Here is a 19,429-nt window from a genome sequence, read left to right as displayed (position 1 = left end):
TGGGGAAAAAAAATAACATGTCACATATTTTGCATTCCACGCTTCATGTACCATCATTTGATATTGCTGGTAAGGAGGCCCATGGACTCCTGCGGCTGTTAACATATTATTCCAGGTTGAGTAAAATGTTGGGGGAAGGAGGTCTCTTCTTTCCTAAAGAAGGGACATTTGAGAGACTGGTTTCAGGAAAGCGCTGGGCTAGCTGCTATTTTTCTCCAGGTGTTTGATCCGACTGACGGCCCCTGTCTGAACTTCCTAGTCATTTGCCATTTCATTAGCTGCCAGGTTTTCAATTTCTGCCTCTTGGAAGTTACACCGCTTTGAACAAGTCCCCACAGTAATTGAATTTGCCACAGAAATAGAACACTGGAAAATTTCATTTTCTTCTTCCCTGCACGAAGGCAAGCAAGCAGGCAGGGCATACACACATACTCCTGCTGGGCTGCTCCTTGCTTCTTCACCAGCTCTGGTTCCCCTCCCTTCCCCCCATGCATTCGCTAATGCTCACTTCCATCCTGCTCCCCAAGCAAGTATACAGTCACACAAAAAAGGCCTGCTTTCAAATCATCTCAGAGTGCATCAGCCTGTCACTTTGTAATTTTCTTCTAAATGCCTTCCACAAATAATGGTTTTCAAAATGAGCATTAACAGGCTTGATTACATGAAATTGTCCTTTTAATTTACACCAGGATTCTATTGATCACACAAGTGCAGATTAAAGTGTTCAATGAAGCCCGTGATGAGGTATTAACCAGCTAAGGGTCCTCCAGGGGCCGCCAGGGAGGCCAGGAATATGCTAGAAGTGTACAGTTATTTCCCCATAATGAAGTGGCACTATGCGAAGGCATGAATCGCTGGCAGGAAGAATAGATCGGAGATGATGAGCTCTTCAAAGTCATTTCTCCCTCACTCATTCAGCCTCATGCCCAGATCCTCTTGCGATTCTTCTGCATTACTTGTCATGAAATGCCAGGATTTACTTAGCCAGCTGATGCAATTTTTATGACCTTATTGCTTTTTCACCATGGTAATAGTTTTGAATCAATTTATCAATCCAGCGGTGCCATCAGACATATTGCCCTGAAGATCAAGTCCGGGTCATTCCATCAATTCACTGCGGTTTACGAAGATAGAGAAAAAAGCGAGGCCGTGCGGGCTATCAACTTCAAATGGCTTAGTAAACATGCCTCAGCTGTTTTAACTGCTTCACTTCTGACTCCGGACCTTTTTGCTCACGGACAAGACCACCCAAATCCACCCAACAGGTCACGGTGTTGGTAGCCACAGCCCCAAGGTAGAGAGGCCTGGTAGAGCAAGAAGCAGCTCTGGAAAGTTCCCAAGCAGCGTGGTTGGGACAGAACTTGGAAGGGTGGCTTGGTCTTGCACACAAAGTTGATTGTAGTATGTTACCCAAGTTACAAAGCTTTTGTCTCACCAGCCAGAAGACTGAGCTGTTGCTCAGGAGAAAGGAAGGGGAGTGTGAGGTGTGCTCCCTCTGTAATAGGTTTTGCAGAGGGGTTGGGATTCATAATCCAATCCATCTTCTCTCTACAGGGGCTGCTGGTCAGTGATAATGGTTTCAAAAGATGAAAAACCTGTAAGTCATTTTTCACAGGATGAGATGTCACTGAGGGCAGGGCACAAAGAAAGAATAGCACACTTATTGGAAGAGATGATCTCTTAAGAAGAGAATGAACATTCCTTGCCCAGGGGAGAGATGGTAGAGATGTGATAGGTGCCAATCTGGCCATGGAGTTAGGTTGCTGGTGTTTGCATGGATAGAACACTAGGTGTCTCTTGGGAATTGAGTTATTATATTGGCTATATTCAGAGAATCCTCTTAGTTTGTCTGTATATTCCTTGTATTTATGAATTATGTCAAAATCTGAAGTCCTGCAGTCCAGATTCTGGTAATAAGTTGTTTTAAAAAAACGTGTGACCAGAAATTTCAATATTATTAAAACATGTATTGTCTGTGAGGCCTTAATAGAGATTAAATGCATACAATAAGCTTTGTGCTTTGCTTGGAAGCTGCTATACTCAGCATTTAAAATGAGATTTGTCAGATCCCGAGCTTATGTCGATTCCATAAAAGTTTAATGATCTACTTCCAGGTCTAGCAGCGTTTAGGATTTATTTACAGTCTTTATTATAAAATTTGTCCAAAATATACACATTCCCCAAAGACTTCTGAGCTCAGAGGCAGAAATATAAATGCACAAACGTGAAATATGGCAGATGGTAAAATCTCTGTTTGTTAGACAGTTTTTTCCTCTTTAATCTTCTTTCTTTCATGTTGTTTTTTCTTCTCCATTTGGTAAATACTGATGGAGACAAGAGAGGGCCTTCTGTTCCTAGAGAATCACTTGGGGGAGTCTGTTGAGCAGATCATAGGAAAAGATCATTGACATGGAGTCCTCCTTTCCCTTGGGTAATTAGCAAATTTGGAATTGGAAACCAGGATAAGACACCAGAATTTGTGGAATCATGGAATGTCAGTGGAAGAAACTTTAGGGATGATCTAAGGCAATTCCTTTATTTTATAGACAAGGAAACAGCATTGGAGTTGGTTGATTGTATATAGTCTTCTAATTACAAAACTTAGATGACTCAGAATCCTTTACTACTCAGCCTCTGTGCCAAAGATACAAATATCTTGCCTCAGAATTCCCTGCCTTTCTCAAGTCCAGCAAATGCTTATATCCATTTCCACTACCCTCCAAACATGGCAATGTCTTACAACTCGTCATCAGTTAAATTGGGAGCTCTTAAACTTTGAAGTATCTCCAAATGACCTAGGGTGCTTATAGAAACTCAGACTCCTGGGCTTACCCAGATTCTTCTGTGAAACTTCTGTAGGGGTCAGTAATCTGCATTTTAACAAGTACTCTGATCCCAGTGCAAGAGTTGCAGCGTTTGCATGGCTTTAAATGACTTTGCTACTTAATTGGTTATATGACCTAGGACAAGTGACTACATGTCTTTAAGCCTCAGACACATCTATAAAATGGGCCTAAGAGTACCTGTCTTATAGGATTCCTGTGGCACTGAAGTGATATTATACTAGAAGCACGTAGAAGGCATTTCACTGCTGTGTGCCAGGAATTTAGGTCAGTGCCCAATATGCTGTGCAACAGTTAAGAATGGTAACATCTACTTTTCATTTAAATGTAAAATTATCATACAAAAACTCGTTAAGATAAATCAGTAGGGTTCTCACTAAACATTTAAATATCTCTCTGTGAAGTAAAGCAATTCACCGATCATTGTGAAGTAATCACTCTTTCTCTTTTAGTAGATCAGTGATTTTTTTGAAGAAATACAGCAGGACTTTCATAAGAAATGACACACTCATGTCTGGTGGAGGAACCTAACCTACCAGTTCATTCATGTGTTCATCCCTCCTCTTCCCATTCTAATTATAGTCTTCCACTGAAGCATACCTAATCTCCACATGCTCATCCTCTACCCTTTCTTCTAACACTCGTCTCTCCCTTGCTCCCTCTTTCACAAAGCTTTGTGGTTGCCTAACCTTTTCTGGAATCGAATGACGAGTACACAGAATTAGGTGTCCAACGATTGCGACTGACGAAACTTCAGGAATTTGGACGAGGTAGAGATTGCTGTGGCTGGAACAATTAGTGAGGCCTTTTGGAGATGGTGGGAATTGAGATGGTTCTTGAGGCACCAAGGAAGGAGAGGCAGGATGCTGAACACTGAGAGGACTCACGTAGAGATGAGATTGGAAAGGTAAATCAGGGTTGGCTGGGAAAGGTCTTATTTAACTGGAAGCAAAAATGAATCAGAGATTAGAAAAAAAGTTCTCTAAATGAATGATTTTCTTTTTTAAAAAAATGTTTTATTTATTTTATCTTACTTATTTTTGACAGAGAGAGAGAGACAGAGCGTGAGCAGGGGAGGGGCAGAGAGGGGGAGACACAGAATCCGAAGCAGGCTCCAGGCTCTGAGCTGTCAGCACAGAGTCCGACTCAGGGCTCAAAGTCACAAACCCTGAGTTTGAAGCTGAGCCGAAGTCGGACGCTCCACTGACTGAGCCACCCGGGTGCCCCTAAATGAATGATTTTCAAATTATGTATAGTAAAACTCGGGTTATTTATCAGCACTTCAGACATTCTAAATGGGCTTTGTTTAAAAATGTGTTTTAATGATTAAAAAGCCTTTAGTGGAGAGTATACACTCAAATTTTGTATTTGCCATCTCATAATACAGTGGATATCACTTTTGTGTTCTTCTCTTATGACACCAGTTTATTAATTCCGGTGAGGCCTGAAATAGTACTTCTATTGGCATTTTGCCTGTATGCAGAAAGTAACATGAGATTGCTAAAAGAGCTAATATAAAATTTATGCCTTTCTCAGCTTCTTGTCAGTGTGAATCTGGATTTTTGTTTTCTCAATAAAGTGCAACAAATAAATTTGCATGCTGCATTTGCAAGCTTATGCATGCATATTGCATGCTTATTTGATAAGAACCAGCTATCATCTGATTCCTTCAATTGAAATTTTTTGTATATTTCTCTTATTGATCTACTTAGAACTTTCTCTTGATTTTATAAATATGTTTTGGGTGTGAGTCATCTAGGAAAGAGCAAAATAAAATTCTGCCACTAAAACAGGTTGAAAGCTATAGCCCAAGGTCGTCTAGTCTCTCTACTGAGTATTAAAAGGATAAAGAATGTATGGAATATTTTCAGTGCTTATTTGCAAGAAACTTTCATGCAGTGAAATTACACATTTATAGCTGGAAAAGTCTGATAGTTTGTGGATTCAAACTATGTGGAGAGCATGTTGAAGATAGCTAACTGCTTGACTTATCTGGGAGGGGAGAAGTGTTTGGATGAGAGTAATGGTGACAGACATAAAGGAGTGGGAAGTATTACTACAAAATGATAACTGACAGTTTATGGTGCTTACCAGATATTGAGAGATTGAGGAGAAATGGATAGGAAGAAAGAGATGCCCAGATTTTGGAAAGGATCTTCAGAAGGACAGGACCAGAAAAATGGGAAGAGTCAGGCTTGAAGGGCTGATGACAGCTTTAGTTTTAAACATTGTATTACCAAAAGTCTTTTTTAAACCTCCCAAATACCATGACCTGTACTACAGATAATTATGGCCCAACACTGGATTTCCAGAAGGGATGCCCAAAGGTAGATTGGACGTGTGTGCCAATAGAAACATTTGTCAGAGTCTTTAAACGACATAGTCCCTACACAGTCTTATGAAAACATACGACCCATAGAAAGGAAACTGGAAGGTAGGGAAGGTGCATAGGAAGAGATAAAAATAACGTTGCCAGCTGACATTTATTGAGGAACTGCTATGTATCAGGCATCATGGTAAGCTTTTTCTAGAAATTATTTCTATGGGCTAATTATTCTTTTCATTTTACAGTTGGTAAAATTGAAATCCAGAGAATCTAATGAATATGTTCAAAAGCACACAGCAATTCAATAGGTGGAGGCAGGACTTGAATTCATTTCTGGCTGACCTCAAAGTCCATAACGTTTACCCTTCTGCTGACAACCTCTAGAAGGAGATAGAAAGCACACAAAAGTAAGAGTTGGCAGACCATTTCAAGGACCATAGAACTGACATTGTTTGTTGTTACACAGTTTGAACTAGCCATGAGACCCCGGTTTACCTAGAAAGGCTACATCTGCAAGATGTAAAAACTTCTTTCTTGGATATACGTGTAACTTTTCACTATGGTGAGCTCAAAAGTAATAGCTTTTCCAGTCACGACACTTGCAATTTGGCTGGAGGATGTGAAAGGCCCTTCCTGGACTACAAGCTCAACAGCTGTTCACATTTACACAGTAGGTGAAAATTTATATTTAAAAAATAGTGGCTCATAAAGAAAGAATATGGGACAATGACAACTACAAAAAAGGGGAATAATTATATTCATGAAAAATGAACTGGTGAGTGATACATTATTTTTTTTAAGCAAAATGTGTTACAGCATTAAAAAAATGGTGTCTTTAATTAATTCTGCCTAACATTAAAAGAGCAAGGTCACCCATACCAAAAATTGTTGAATAAAGCAAAAATGTGTGAAAGATATACTCTTTGGTGTTACTCATAATGAAGAAGGGTTCTCTCCTGGTCCATACACCACCATTATTTCTTAGTTAGAGATATTAGGATTGAAAATAGACAATGGTTGTAACAAGTTAATGTGATTACCACATAAAATATACTTTATTGGACAGAGATGATCCAATCATAAACTAGAGTTGTTTCTAGAGAACAAAAGTGATTACTTCAATGAGATATTTTTAGCTAGAGCTAAGGGGTTCCCCCAAGACAGTTCCTGTGCCCATTTATTTCACCTATAAACAAACTAATGTATAAATTGCTTTATGCTTGACAAAGGACTTTCACATGCATTCTGGGTTGAGCAAACATTCTGTTCTGCAGACAAGAAAATTAATATGCCCAAGGCAGAGCTAGTAAACAAGACTTGAATCCAGGTTACCAACCTGAGTTCTCTGCCACCAATTCTTCTGCCCAGACTCCCAGTTGGGGGTCCTTTTCAAAGAACTGCTTGTGCAGGAACATTGCCTAAGTTGGGAATAGTTATGAGGCTAGGCAAGATGTGCCTCACTTTCTGCTCCCTTTGGAGTTGACTAGGGAAGAAGGATGACATATGGATACCCAGGGATGGTTAAAACCTCCCTGTCTGTGTGAACTGACAGTTGTGAAGTGATTTTTTAAACACTTATTTAGAGGAGAGGCTGAGCGCAAAGCACATGAGGGAGGACAGAGGGGATTGTCCGTGGCTTCTCCAGCTGTCAGAGTCTTGCTGTTCTTTGGACTTCCAGGCTCTTCAAGGAAGCACAGCCTCCCTGGTATTCCAAAAGCAAGCATGCCCTTTGGAGGGTTTCCTCCTCAGCATTCCTTTCAACCACAGAAAATGTTCTCCTTGAGAAGAGTTCTTTACCAGTGAATTATATATTACTGAGTTCAATGCCATGGAGTCTAGGGAAAGAGATAGCATTTAAACTCTGGGGTGCCTGAGTAGCTCAGTTGGTTGAGTGTTTGACTTTGGCTTGGTCATGATCTCACCTGCGCTTGTGAGTTTGAGCCCTGCGTCGGGCTCTGTGCTGACAGCTCAGAGCCTGGAGCCTGCTTCAGATTCTGTGTCTCCCTCTCTCTCTGCCTGTCCCTGACTTGTGCTCAGTCTGTCTCTTTCTCTCAAAATAAATAAACATTAAAAAAGTGAAATAAACTTGGCTTTAAAGTGTGGCTAGAATCTTGTGAAGCAGAATGGAGGACAGAAGGGGGAGGTCCAACATACTGTGTCAGGGGAATATGAATAAAATCCTATAAACTGGAGTGAATATTGTGCCTCAAAGGTGTAGTGAAGAGCTGGCTAGGAAGATGGGTAATAAGGCAATAGGATTCAAACCTGAATCTCAAGAAGAGAAATATGTTTGATTTGATAGACTAGAGATACATCACAGGTGACTTGACAAGCAAGTGGAAGTATTTTCGGAGGATGAGTCTGGCGTGATGTTTATGATGGCCAGGAGCTTGGGGTAGGGCTGGGAGTGCCTTGGGTCAGGAGCTAGGTTGTGGAGGAATGTGCCATTCTGGGGATGAGAAAACCAGCAAGGAGCCTGCCATAAGGATCCAGGCATAAGATCTAGCGAAGCCAGTGATAGGAAGGGTGGGGGCAGGGAAAGCAAATCTAATAGGTTTGTCAAAGGAAAACAGGTGCATACGGAAAGAAAGAGTTCAGGGAGGAAGAAAGAGATAGAAGGTAACAGGGAGAGAAAAAGCAGTAGAAACTGAAGTGCCCAGACTTATGGAGGATTGAGTCTTAATTGGTGTTAAGAAACAACTTTATATCAAGTTTTAGAAAGCATGTAACATCAATTAATTCAAAGTCCAGTGCAAATGCTTTCTGCTCTGAAGAGCCATTCTAACCTTTTTAAATTAATCAAGTCTTCAACAGAATGATTGACTAAAACACCCTCCTTCTTCTGAGCTCTTATTGCTCTTTTAATATGATTTTATTATAAAATAAAAGATCAAGTGTCATGTTTTACTCTTTTATGATATCCTGTGCTTATCATGGTACCTGGTAAGTAATAGGCAGTTCAATAAAGGCTTGTGAATGAATGAATGAGGTAGGAAAGTATGGTGTTCAGATTACAGATGAAGGAATCGCTCACTAAAATTAGTGGAACTAAAAGTATATGTCTGAAAGGAACCCTAGGATATCATTTTTAAGCTCAAATTCTTTTTATTGCAGGCAAGAAAATGGAGAAAGTATATCTGACTTCGTAACATTCCTGGAAAGTGGTAATTCAACCTCTGTTTTAAACACCTTTAGTGAAAAGGCAGCTTACTGAATTTTTGGACAAGTTAATTGCTACCAACTTCTTCCTGTGTTGAGCCCAAAGACTCCTTACTAACTCTACTCATTGCTGTTAAAATGTCCAATGGCAAATGGATCAACTCTTCTCTTTGTTTATTTAAACATAGCTACTGCGAGCTTTCAACACCCACTTTTTAAACAGTGAAGCATAATATTCTTCATTTTTGCAACTCTTTTCCATGTTTACTGGTTTTGAGATTCCAGTCACCTTGGTTGCTCTTTTCTGGGTGAATTAATGATGTCCCTTTTAATGGTGGCAGTGTTAAAGACATTACTTCTGATTTGGTTTTGGCAGGAAATAGTCAGCAGAACTCTAAAGTTTTTTTTATGAACACAATCTTTTTCTTAATACATCCTATGCTTTGTTAACATTTTCTGTTAACTCCTTGAGCTTGAGGTCAATAAAACTTCTGACTTTTCTTTGTGTGTGCTATGATCGTACAATTGTTTTTCGCTGTTAGATTTCTTACTGTATTCTGTTCATTATTCTAACCAAGTTTTGAATCTCAACCCTATCATTCAATATCCAACATAGTCTCTATGAGTTCCTGCTCTGAGCCTTTGAAAACTCGATAAGCATAACATAATATAACCTCAAATTACTGAGGAAAATATTAAATATTACAATATCAAGATTCATGTTTGTTTTGCTTACCATTGTATTTCTGACATCTAGTATAGTGCCATATTATTGAAAGTTTAATAAATATTCAAAAATTACAGTGTTATCAGATATTTAATAAATACCTTGAATAAATAATAAATACTGAAAAGCAGAGTTCTTCCACTAAGTTGGTTATAGTCAGTGAATGAATCAGCACTTTTAAAATGCATTTTACCAGGTATAAACTATGGGTACAATTAATAGCCACTATCCTCCATATTTCTTGCAAAGATAGCATGAAACGTTTTGTCAAATGCACTGATTTAACAAAGCAATCTTTCTGTATTAGATAGTTCAAGAAACACTGGTTCCAAGAGATAGGCAAAAAAAGAAGGGGTGAAGGATCATAAGTGTTTGGACAGACTCCTTTTAAACTCCTCTAAGAGATCCAATATGCATTATCTTATTAAAGACTCCAAGAAAACCTAATAAATAAATCAGAGTAACTTGGTTAAAGTCAGAACGTCCCAGACTTATTTAACATGGAATATTTTTTTGTTCTTGTAATAGCTATTAATAACGGGTAGAACATGGAAGAGGTTTTAGAAGATGCTAATACACAACTTCTCTCAATTAAAATGAAAATGCAGTTTGTCTGGAATGGTGTGCTGTTCCTAAGGCCATGTTGACTCTTCACAGTTGCGCATTCACTCATGAGCCAACAAACTGCATCTCAAACAAACAGAATAAGATGTCCAAAAGTTTGGCTGGAGTTGACATCGAGCTCATAGATTTATAGTAACATTTCTGCTCTGGCTTCGCATCAGAATTACTGTCAAGATCTTTAAGAAATCTAGATGCCTCCAGTGCAGTCTTGGAGTTCATGATTCCATAAGTGGTTGGGGCCAGAGATACCCAAGCAGAGTTGTTAACTCTTGGGGTACGGCTTGGGGGCATCCACTTCTCTTGTTGAAAGTTGAGATATCACACTTTCCCTGTCATCCAGAACAATTCCTGTTTTCTACAAAGTTCCTCAGAGACCTCCAATAATGGCTGGCAGGGACTTGAACACATTTAGAACAAGGCTCTCTGTTCTTTCCATTTATCTTGGTCTTTAATTTTCTCATCCCAATATTTGCTCTAGCCTGTCCAATCAATCCTCCTCCTTGACATAGAAGATAAAAGCAAAATAAAAATTGAGTAGCTCTGCTTTCTCTTTGTCATCTGTCAATGTAATTACATTGATCCCAAGAATCATATCTGTGCCTTCCAAATCTTAAAACAGGCTCTTTGTTTTCTATGACATATTTTGCAAGTTTCAGTACATTCTTGGGACTTAGCCTTCTTGAATTATTATTCACTCTTCTCAAATATTCCTCTGTGTCCATTCCTCCCTCATTTTATATATGTACACAGATGCAATGATATTTGAAATGAAATTGTCAATTGGTATTATGAAAGAAGCATTAAAATAGTTTATGTTCCTTATTAACACTACCAGAAGGCATTTATTAAGAACTTCTTGTTTGCTTATTCATCTATCATTGTAGCATGATGTGCTATATCCTCTATAGGAAGAACAGGAGAAAAATAAAACTAGAAAAAGAATGGATCACAGAAATAATGGCCAATGTAAAGTATAGGAATAATAAGTTACTTTAAAATCACTTTTATTGGCAATTAAATAAATACAGAGCAAAACTGCTTATATGGTGTTTTTCATCTACCAACGGCACCCCCACATTGCCTTCTGTTAGGGTCAGAAGTTGTTAACATGTATTACAAGAACTTTTGAGTTCTGTCTCCTGCTTCCTTTATGTTCTCTTCACTCCCTGTTTCATTCTCTCTTCATCCATTGTCCTTCACATACTTTCACTAGGTGCCTGGATAATTGTTTCTTATCCTCTGAGTGTCAACTTAGACATCATTTCCTTTGTGAAGCCCACCTGGATACCAAAGCTAGGAGTCTTTCTTTCTCTCATGTTCTCACGGCAGAGGATACTTCCCAATTCCTATCATTAATAGTCTGTTAATCTGCCTTTCTCCCTCGCTGGAACATTAAAGTCAGTGTTTCATTCTTTGTTGTATCCCCAGCACCCAGGACAGCACCTGGTACAGTATTCAATAAATACATTTGGAATGAATGAAAGAAGAAATGAAGGCACTATATCTTCATCTTCCTGGTAAAAATGGCTTTGGGTATATCAGCAGCTTGGAGCCAGGAAATCTGAGGAAGAAAAAGCTCTCTTTAAGCATCCTCAGCAAAAATGCAAACGGATATTCTCAGCTCTCTAGCTGCAGATAATACAAGAGACAGGAAGTATATTGTGTGTTTTTTCAGCTCCCAGCTGGAGTTGGCGATGCAAAGACTTTCAGAAAATAATTTTGCTATTTGTAAACTGAATGTGATATGGAAGTAAATGAGGAAGAATAAATATGGAACTACACAATGTGGTTTTTACAGTCACTTTCGGGGAGATAACTACACTGTAAAAAAGGATGATGACACAAATGGGACAAAACTATTAATTTTTTTCTCCTCACAAGATAATTCAAATCCAGAGTTATTCCATACATTAAGCTGTGAAATCTGCTCTCCACAGCTTTTTGAATTTTTTTTTTTGTTTTTGTTTAGTTTATGTGAGTTTTCCTTCTGGCTTATTCATGAACTCATGTGGTGTAGTCATCCTTCATAAGGGAAGCGTAGCTTGATATCACCACCAGAAATAAACAACTCAGAAATAGTTTGGAATACAAATGCACAGTACTTTCCAAAATGTACATATTAATATCAGTATGTACATGAAAACATGAAATCATGAGAATTATTATTCATAAAATATGAATTAATACTCCATTTTTTAAGTTACCATGAGTCTGAGAACCTGGGTATTTTTGAGAAATATCTTAAGCCTGATCTACTTTAAGATTTAATAATAAATTAGAAAGTAACCTATTTCATTTAGGCCTTCTGCAGTGAAACAAGCCTCCCTATACAGAAACTCCCATTGCCATCTATAAATCAAGAATCATGAGCTCAGCATCTCTAGGATTAGGGCCCTCGGCCACCTACATCTGGGGCCCAAGCTTCTAGCTCAAAGATAGGTACACAGAAGGAACTCAGTAAATGTTTATTGACTATGTGAATGAAGTCTATAATTGTTCAGTGTTTGTGCATCACAGGTGATTCTTGCTGGGGTTATTATGGTTCTGCATATCTCAGGTTCCACTTGACCCCACCCCATTAGTTATGTTTTCCATCAATAGTTATGTACCAGGCTCTTCCTCAGCATCTGGGTTCTCTTGGAGATACTGTTGCCCATCCTGTGACCACTAGGTTCAGTGTGCTTAGAGAGATTCTCTCTCCTTGAGAATTAAGAGAGCAAATTCCAGAAGGTTCTCTGGGAATGCTTCAAAAGCTAAATTATGCTTCCGTGTTCTGGTCATCTTCTCTCACCTATGACCTTCTCCATGCTCACCTTTCTAGTGTTTCCCTCTCATGCCTTTGACAGAGGTACCCTGTCTCCAAAAGCAGAAGGTTATGTGCTTCTCTCTCCTTTTCCTTTGACTTGGAATATTCTCTTGATTTGGTTGCGACCCTTACACATGGCATCTTGGCGCTTCTAGTGCCCCCTCCCTCTTAATTCCTTCTTCCTCAGGCTCTGTAGCCTTTCTTCTGCTTCATCACCAGCCGCGGTTGCGCCCCCCAATTTCTTTAATTCTCCCTTCTCACCATCATCAACCCCTTTTAAAGTCATCCTCCAGTTGCCAGTACCTTTCATTAAAGCCTATTGAATTTGTGTTGCAGCCCTTTCAATGCATTTTTGATAGTTTTAAAGTATAGTATACATTTGCCTTTGGAAATCAACATCCATATATTTCATCTACTTGCAAAAAATACATTGCAAATTCCCACTTAACGTTGATCACATATAATTGAGGTGGCTGTTCTAATCTCAGTTAACTCCCCTGAATGCATCATCACTATTTTTGGAAAGGGGGCATTTTATTACATTTTCTTTGAAAAGGGGCATACTAAGAGGAATTTCTTTGAAATGGACAATCCAATTTTTTTTTTTAAAGATAGATCTATACGTTATGGGACAGTATCTGCTGAGCCCCAATGCGATTGTTTGAGATTTAATTAATATCCTAAATTAGTGTCTGGAATGCTTTATGTGTGGGTTGAAGAGAAGAGACCAATTGAAATCTTGGTCAGTACGAGGATTTATGGGTGTATAAGACACAGGGAGTTTATTACTGCCTCTATATCTGAGGTGGATGCTTTCGGAAGCAGGATTTCTGGCCAAAAGCTACATCATATACCCTGGCAAATATGCTTCCTTATTTTGTCTCTTGATTCTTCAGTCCAAATGAATCTAAATTAATTGCATTTTTATTGATTTTATTCGTTTGGCTTAGGAGGGTCATTAGAAGGGGATCATTTTTATTTTTATCTTCATTTTGAGATGGGTCTCAAGGCCACTTGTAAAATAAAAGGCACCAGATTAGTGGCATTTGAGATCTCATTCTGAAGTCTTGAGTAGTAAACAGGGATTTAGAGGAAAGTGGCAGCCTGGGGAGAGGTATGTTCCCTGCTGTGTCTCTGTGAGGACAGCCACACAGCGACAGGGTCCTGCTTTAGCTTCTACTAGATCTCTCCTCTTCACATATGTCTGAATACATTTAATTTCTCAGACTGCTCTCAAATTTTCTTGGATTTGCTCCATTTTCTTTGTCTTATTTTATTGAAACCTAGTTGGAAAAAAGTAAATAAAAAGAGATAACAAATGAAGATTTTAAGACATGGCACAGAGGGAGTTAAAGAATATTAGGCCAAGTATTACTATTGAAAATAGGTAAAAGAAGAGGAAAAGACTGGAGAGTGCCTGGAGAATTTCAAGGAAGATTTGGTGAAGATTAGGCTGGTGAATGACTGGAGACAAAAAGAAGATTCTGGAATAATAAGTGGGAGACCAGAGAAAACTCACCTTGCTGCTCTAAAGTGATGAAAACAAAAAGTGCTTGCTTAGGCTAAGGAGAACCTGATTTTAGATGGGGTGGGGGAGGACAGAGAGAGAGAGAGAGAGAGAGAGAGAGAGAGAGAAGGAGGCAGAAAGAATGGTATTATGATTTAATACACCAAAAAAATGCTTTGGAAACAATAGAATTTTTTTCTCCTCGTTTTTAAGAATAAACTGAATAGGAATTGATACTTGCAGTAAAGATAGAAGGTAGAGAGCAATAAGGAGGCCAGGAAAGACGTTTAAAATAGTGTCATCTAACCCTGTGACTATCTAGTTAGCATCTCAATGTTATGGAGTCCTTCTTGGGTTGGCAGCCTCACATGCAGACTCTGAGGTGAGGATTTGTGTGAATAGTGCAAAGTGTTCCTGGGGAAGACTAACAGGGGGTTTGGGAAGTGGGAACAAGAAGAGAAGGAAGCTGAGCAGGAGTGTGATAGCAAGCAAAATTTCATTGAGGGTGACCCCTCAGGGGTCTCTGAAGCAGGATTGGTCACATCTCAGAATGGTCCCATCAGGGGCAAGGGAGCTGCAGTGTTTATATTCTACTATACCTGTGGCCCTCAACCCAGGATGGTTCATCCACTGGGAAACATTTGGCAATGTCTGGAGACATATTTGATTGTCACACTGGGAGGAGTGTGATACTGGTGTCCAGTGGGTGGAAGCCAGGGATGCTGCTAAGTGTCCTACAATGTACAGGACGGTCCCCATCCTCCCCATAAATAATTATCTATCCCCAAATATTAATAGTGCTGAGGCTGAGAAACCCTAGCCTACACCCTTCAGGACTACCGCCAAGATGGACACTTAGGGTCCTACAAAGCCTTCCTGGTAGTTTGAAGGCAGCAGGTGATGTTGAGAGTGAAAACCCACCCGGAGTCCATGGTCATAAAAATGGCAAAGGGATTATAGGGAACATGGGCCAAGCACTGACAAGATGTGTTACAGAATCGTGGAAATTTATTGGCATCTTCACTTAAAACAGTATGTCTGTCTTTTCCAACCTTATGACCTTCTCTATCTCAACAGCCTTCTGATCTATTTTATTCCGTAACCGGGAATCCAAAAAAATGGAACAGTATCACTGGGTTGGATACACAAGTTGAGCCACCTCCCTTAATGCCAAGGCAAATGTTTTTTGACATTTTCTTTCTGACTTAAATAACGAGCCGCATTTTCACTCATCTTTTGCTCTGAGGCCAGGCTAATATCCCCTGAAAGTATTCTAAATTGATACTCAGTAGCTTTCTAAGGTCATTTAAATTCCTAATGAAAAGTCACTCAAGGCCATAGTACAAAATAAATACATTGTTATTGATCATGCAATAAGGTATTAGGCTAATTTAATAAGGCTTCTCCCTGAGATGTACTTAATTCACCGCCATAGTCATTTCTCAGCCATCAGAGATCCCGCTGTTTTTTCATGGTCCAGAAATAGTCATCTCTGATTTGGCCTACTCCATGTTGCCACCTGGATATCCCAGGATGCCTCATCCCTGTTAAACTTCTTTTCCCTGTCGGCAAAGTACAGTGACAGAATAAGGATTCATTACTCTTGAAATGACCCTTTCCACAATATCCTCTTTTTATCTCCTTAATCAGCAAAGTGGTGCTCTGAGAACTGGCAGGTTCACTGCCTGGAGGCACATTTGTTACCGAGACACAAGCTGAATAATTGTGTATTTACCAACTTCAATTTAACCTCACAACTTGGCTGTCTCTTGCGACAAGGTGAGAAGTAAGGCCAAGGTGCTCCTCTCCTGTAGCTCATCAATAACTATTCTCTTTCAACCACAACTATTTTCATTGTCACCTTTGTATGCCTGAGTTGTTCTGCTTTAGCACATCCTTTTTATCTTCAGCAGAAAAGGAATTTGTTGCCTTGGTCAAAGCTTCAGTTAAGACTTCCTTAATTAAAAAGTAGGGTTAAGGAAGGTACCCTACCTTTTTTTCCTCCCAGGAAAATGCATGTCAGTGTGCAAGAAAAGAAGGGATTGGTTTATTATTTTTTTAGAGAAGAGATGATCAGCTGTATGCCCCAAGTCAATATTTCACCTGTTTCATATGAAAAAATATTGAAAATTATAGTAAAAGTATGATATTTAAAAAGTGTATGCTCCTTGGGGCGCCTGGATGGCTCAGTCAGTTAAGCGACTGACTTTTGGTTTCGGCTTAGGTCATCACCTCATGGTTCCTGAATTCGAGCCCCACTTTGGGCTCTGTGCTGACAGCACAGAGCCTGCTTGGGATTCTCTGTCTCTCCGCTCCTCCCTGGCACTCGCTCTCTTTCTCTCTCTCTCTCCCTCAAAATAAATAAATAAACTTAAAAAAAAAGTATATGCTCTTTGACCTAGCGATTCCTAAAGAAATAATGGGAGTGTGCAGAGACATAACTATAGGTGTATTTGTTCCAGCATGACTTTGAATTGAAAATAATAAAGAAAAATAGCTGGAATGTCCATTAATACATGATCATGGTGATTTCACACAATGAAAATTAAATGTACTTTTTCAAACGATACAGTAAGTCCATGACTATTGACATGGAGAGGTGTCCATGAAATGTTAAGTAAAAAAAGGGAGTTTTAAAAGACTGTTGTATGGACATTTTTCAATTGTATAAAAGAATTTTTTATTTACATTAAAAATATGGATGGTTGTTCACCAAGCTGTTAGCAGAGTTTTTTTTCTGAGAAGCAGGATCACATCGGTACTCAACCGGGGACAATTCTTTTTGTCTGGAAGTGTCTGGTTGCCTGTTGTCACAACTGAGAGTGGTGCTCCCGGCATCTAATGGGTAGAGACGAGGGATTTTGCTAAGCATTCAACACACGGGACAGCACTCATTGTGCCAATAATGCCAAGGCTCAGAAACCCAGGATCAGAGAGATTTACATTTTCTGTTTTCATGCTCTTTGGGGTTGTAATTTTGGGCAACAGTCTTGCTTTCCTTTTATTTTACACAAAATTAATATCGTTTCTGTTTGAGGAAAAAAATCCTGATATAATATAGTTAATTTCTTTGTAAATTTCAAATATGACACATCAACTGATGACTTACATAACCTTTCTTGAGGTAACTCTTAGGTCACCGTGAAGTGTGGATATTGGCAGCAATAATAAAAATATGTGTCCTAAAACTCTGTCTTTTAGGGAGGTAAAGTGGTTATGAAGGAATTAAAGGTGAAATTGAACTACAGGCAAACATCATAATTATTTTTTAAACGATTATTTCATGCAGCACATTTGTAATCTCCTTCCCTATCTGTGGACTACCTTCCTTGCTTATAGTTGCTATGTGTTCAGAAGATGCATATTGATTTAAATAACAGATAAAAATCCATATAGAAGAGTGTTTATTGCAGCACTACTAATAATAAAAAAATTAGAATCAACCTAGCTATATGTCAAAAGGGGAATATTTAAGCAGATTTTGGTATATTTATGTAATGGATTACGAGGCAGTCGTTAAGAAAAAGATGGACCTCTCTGTCCTGACATAGGACCACGTGAGGTCCACAATGTACTGTGAAAGGAAAAGAGCAAGTTGCAAACAAACATGTCCAGCATGATCCCTCATTGTAAATATATACACATATAAGGTATATATCTGTGTGTGTGGGGGCGGGGGGAGAGAGAGAGAAAGAGAGAGAGGGAAAGAGAGAGAGGGACAGAGAGAGACTATGTCTTCTACAAACACAGGGAAAAATTCAGGAAGAATTCACACCAAACTTGTAAAAGGGGTTACTAAGACCCTAGAGTTGCAGGGGAAGCTATGGTTTTGAGTATGGGTGATTTTACTTTATTGCACTTTCATACGTGCAGAATTCCTAAACCAGAGGTACATACAAAAGCAGTGGGAATTGTTTTGTTGGACAGTATTTGCCAGTAAAAAATAATTGGGAGTGGAATATGTAAATTATCTATGTAAATGCATTTTCACTGAAATTTAAACATTTATAAGTTATTAAAGCATCTTAGGAGGATGGATATAGGGGTTTAAAAACTGTGCTGAATGGCATAATTCTTTCCGTTTTCTACCTGGGCACCACTAGTGGGTAGAGGTGACATTTGCCAGAGGAGACACTGGGCATGCTTAGCATGATGAAGCAATAACAATAGCCAGTGTCTACCCAGTGCTCACTATGGGCTGGGTGAGCACTGTCACAACAACTCCATTAAGGGAGTTCTGTTTTATTCCCATTGTATAGCCGAGCAAACTGAGAGACAGTGAGGTTAAGTTACTGGCCAAACAAGTAAGGAAGAGATCCAGGATTTAAATCTAAGCAGTCTGGTTTAAGCTTCTGAATCATAATGGTTGCACAGCCCCGATTATCTAAAGCAAAACTAAAGTGACAGGTCACAAAACATGATAACTAAACCTGGTACTGTGATGTCACAAAAACCAGACTGGGACATTACTGCAAACTGTCCTGCGTCAAGCAGCACCAGATGACCAGCATAAAAGCTCCTTTGATAAACTCGGGAGGTGAAAGTACAACATGTGAACCCTACAGACACTGTCACCTACTCCCTCCTGCTGTAGGTTTGTTTTAGGAAAATCTTCATTCTTCTATTTGACCTGATTGAGGCAGAGTCTTCAGCAGCACAGAGGTAATTGAGATTTAGAAAGACGGAGTAGAGCCTCCCAGTATGAGGAGTTAAACCAGGAGAGCTCTGTCATCACCCCAATCAATATTCCTCCTTGTCAGCAGCAACCCCAGACTGGCAGAGACATTTTTTCCTCTGAATTCAGTTTAGCATCAAAGTCCTAAATGATGCATAGAATTCTGTGGCCAGCCCTCTTGCTTAAATGTTATAATCAGAGGCAGAGCAGACGCCTTTCAGCTCATGGAGTGTGGAGAGGAACCACAGGCGAGGGGTCTTCGTTTTTCTGTTTTAGAAGGGCAGCACAAACATGCCTCTGAAAAGGCTTTCATAGTCTCCCACGGTGAATAGAATTTCTGTGACTCTGAAGCTTCTGGGGGGCAGACTATACAAAATACATTTTTTTCCCTCCACACGCCTGTTCTAGGCTTGCCAGAAAGACTTAATAAAAGTCTGTAGGTGGTCTTACGAACTGAATTGAAAAGAGGAGCTTAAAGATGGTTTATTGCTTGTTGACTATGGAATGGTCCTCAGCTTTCAAGAATGCCATGTTAGTGTTTGTTTTCTACTTCAACAAATATTGGCATTTCTTCATTTCATCTTATCTTCTGAGGAATATAATTAATGGAATTTGGTGAAAGCAAAGAGTAAGATGGTTAGGTAGACAAAAAAAAAAAATTAAGCAGACGATTCTGCAGCATTGTTTGTCAACTCGGTGTCTGCAAATTTGGTGACTGATTGTCTTCTTCCTAAAATTCCTGTGTTAAAGTCCTAACCTTCA

This window comes from Acinonyx jubatus, chromosome B1 (genome assembly GCF_027475565.1).
Source record: "Acinonyx jubatus isolate Ajub_Pintada_27869175 chromosome B1, VMU_Ajub_asm_v1.0, whole genome shotgun sequence".
Taxonomy (NCBI): domain Eukaryota; kingdom Metazoa; phylum Chordata; class Mammalia; order Carnivora; family Felidae; genus Acinonyx; species Acinonyx jubatus.
Note: the sequence above shows the minus strand (reverse complement) of the source record.